Source organism: Dunckerocampus dactyliophorus, chromosome 4, assembly GCF_027744805.1.
Source record: "Dunckerocampus dactyliophorus isolate RoL2022-P2 chromosome 4, RoL_Ddac_1.1, whole genome shotgun sequence".
Taxonomy (NCBI): domain Eukaryota; kingdom Metazoa; phylum Chordata; class Actinopteri; order Syngnathiformes; family Syngnathidae; genus Dunckerocampus; species Dunckerocampus dactyliophorus.
The window spans coordinates 27,469,834-27,473,667 of record NC_072822.1 but is presented as its reverse complement, the minus strand read 5'-3'; positions in this window follow the sequence as shown (position 1 = coordinate 27,473,667).

The window sequence follows — 3,834 nt, the reverse complement described above, 5'->3', positions numbered from 1 at the left end:
TCCGGCAGTCAAGTCTGGTGCTTGTGTGTCTCACTCAACATTACAGTAACATTACTGACACCTAGTGACCAGTGTAGAATACTACATAGTGTATCATCCGAATTTGAATGTGTCCTCTTAACGCGTTATATGTGCGTTTTAGTTCATTTAGCCATTTTTAGGCTTGAAAATGCTTAAATTAGGCAAACAAATACGTAAAATTTGCTTAAGTATGCATTTTTTTTTTACTATTATGCCGTCTTCAACCACAAAACAGCATGATTTATCAATTCATGTGTTTTACAAACTGTGATCGCGTGAAGCCACAAAATTCGAAGCGCCAAGTGGCGCGGGATTACTGTATTAGCTAGATAACAGCTACATGATTGATTCATGGATAGATACAGTTAAGGTGGAAATGATTAGCACCCCAGGAACTTTGGAACATTTCTCTAAAATACTGCCCAGTGTTTGCAATATTTACGAAATATTCAGTGATATAGGTGAAAAAGGCTCTTTTTTCCACCATTTTTGCTGGGTTTTTTTCCAAATATTTCAACTTTCTTCTTAATAATCTATGAAAATTTTCTTTTTGGAATATTATGAATTTTTGTCCAATTAAATTTTCCATAAATGGGAACTTTATTTTCTTTGTTTCTCATAATTTCAAGATAGCGTATTTTTTCTTTAATATTTCAACTCTATGCTACTAAAAAGACATTTTTTTTCTCATAAAATTACAGGTTTATCGTTGTAAAATCATTAGAATACGACTTTTTTCTGTTAATATTTTGACTTACAGCTGTTTTGTTTTGACATTTTTGCTGTTTTTTAAATTATAAATTTCCAACTTTCTTTTTATGAATGTGCTTTTCGTAATTATGACTTTATTTTGACTTTATTCTCGTAACATGACTTCCTGCAACCTAGATGGCCCAAAATGACAACTTTATTTGTTGTTTTGTTTATTTCTCTTAATATTGTGACTTTTACAAAATAAAATCATGTTTTTCTGTAATATGTCAACTTTATGTTATAATTTTACAACGTTATTCTTGTTAGATTACAATTTCGGGATTAGATTAAAGCCAGGGGCCCCAAATGGCCCCCACTTTGGAGACCCCTGTAGGGGGAGGGATATATTGCCATTTCTGTGTGTTTCATAGAACAGCTGTGTGTTGCAACGTTGCACAACACAAAGAAGCTAATTGTGTGAAAAATAAACCTGGGCGTGGTGGAAAACGCAACATTCCCAGAACTTTGGAGGGAAAATAGCTGGAGATGTGAACAAGAAACCCCACATCTCTCTCTCTAAAAAAAGAAAAAAGGTGATTGTCACCGAGCTGGCGTCCTCTGACTTCATGGCCATCGTCCAAGAAAAGCTGGACCGAAGTTTGCCTGAGAGAATGTGAAACATGAGGATGAGTTTTGGAAGTCGTCCTTTGGTGAGAACACACCGTTCCCACAGCCAGTATGTTTCCCCGCAATAAATTAATTGGATTACTGAAATAATCAGGCTTCTCCATTTCTCACACCTCAGTAATAATATAGAATATAATAACAATAAAATATAAGATAACAAATCATGCAATAACAGCTATGACACGTGGAGCTCTGAAATACTTTTAGAGCAGACCGCTGGGTGCGAATCGTTTAATGCAAAAATAACCTCAAAGAGGAAGAAGGTTAACAAAAGGAGTAGGCGAGCAAAAGGCGACCCAAGCAGAGTAAAAAAAAAAAAAACTGAGAACAAAAGGTCACTGCGGGAAAGCCGACGGGAGCATTCTAACCGTAGCGTAGAGGAAAAAACAAGGACGCTGCCGGAATAGCCTGGCAGGAGCAAGAACAACAGCAAGTAGAAGCTAGGCACGGAAAGTTGGCACTACTGTATGCGAGGTGCGTAGACAATCTGGCAACGGGCTGCTGCCATCCCACAGCTTAAGAGCGGTGGCAGGTAATTGGCAGCAGGTGTGGTGATGGCCCAGCTCCGCCTCAGCATGCGCTACGGAGACACAACAGCAGGCGGCAGCAGAGCGACAACAAAGATCATGACAAAAACGTTGCATTATTCAGTAATACAAATCAAACGCAAACCTTAGGCCGACTACTCAATATTGCAAGATCACCCTGTGCTTCATGCAAGTTACTGCGATAGATTACTGATCACTATTAATCATCCATGAAAAAAGCGTGCGTTTCCTTTTTCAGCTCATGAAAGAAATTCATCGTTTAGACTTAATGATGATCTCCTTTACAAATATGCTGTGTCAGTATAAAACAAAAAAAACACGTTATCACCTAATAAGCTTTAATAATAATATTTGTTGTTATTATGAGAATAAAATTAAGTGGAACGACATTATAAAGTTTTTAATAATATATATTTTTTGTTCTGATCATAAAATAACATAACTTTATAAAGTATTTAACATGAAATTAATCAACATGATAAAATGTTGATCGACATGATAAAATGTTTAATATTATTATAATGCTTTGTATTATTATGATGATAAAATTAAGCAGAACAATGTTAAACAACATTTATGATAATAATATTTGTTATTATAATAAAATTAAGCGAACAATATTATAAAGCTCTAGATAGATAGCATTAACTGTATTGCATGTAGCATGTAGTACATACTACTGTATACTGTATAAGGTAGCATGTAGCACATGGTATGTAATCTATAGCATACTGTATATCTTATACATAGCATGCTCTACGTAGCATGCAGCATACAGGAAGGCAACGTACAATAACATATGTTCCTGTGTAATACGTATGGTGTCATGAGACGATGCACGAGATTGGATCCACGAGAACGAGACGAGATTTTAACAATAATTCTAAGAACAGTACAATGAATAAATATAACTGGACAAACAAACTTTAATTAAACAAGTCACAAAACAATGCAAGTGCTTTTTGAAATGTTTATTGTCAAAATTGACGCTAAACTACATTATTGTCAACATTTCAGACCAAATTAACCACTTTTATGATCATAAATAATAATAAATAATGATATAATTGTCACGCTCTGCAGTGACGCTACTCTGCTGCTGCAGGCGAGCACCTTGTTGGTTTCTCTGTTTTGGGTTTGGTTTCTCCTCCCTTGCTTATGGTGGTTTTTGTCTTTCTAGACCCTGGGCTAGCTTGACGGGTGGAGGTACCGAACGAGCCACAGGTGTTCCATATCAATGCTATCCCTTTATTATCACACATGTGGCAGCAGGAAGGCGTCGTTTGATTGCGCATCACCCTTCCGGACTCATTCCTGCCGGTGTTGTTGGGTAGATATGCTGGCACAAATAGTTGCCTTCCTGCCAGTTCGCTAGCTTCCCCCAGTTAGTCTTCCCGTTTTGAGTTCTGTAGTCTTTATTTTCGGTCCCCTTCTGTCGTGGTGCTCTTTTTGTGACTGTTAGTCCTGCACCACAGATTTTTGTTGTTACCTTTTTTCTTATTTCCTTTATTATGTCATCTTTCACTCTGTAAAGTTGCGGGATTGCCGTTTACGACATGTATTTTGTCACAGGCAAATTGCACTCGTAAGCATGTGTCTGTGAGACGCTGGCTTTTCAATACGGGTGTTAGCATTAACACCTGACACAAGATCTCGTGACACCCCTATTAATTATATAACACTCAAATGTAATTATTCATTGAACCAGTCTGTACATACACAACAACATACTGTACGCATAGGCAAACATGTGCGTATTATAAGTTTAAATATATATATACAATATAATGGTATACGTTACAATGGAATACGTCACATCATTCAAGTCACAGTTCCACGTGTCCAAAAGGAGTAGGAAGAAGCAAAGTTTATTTAATCCCACCCC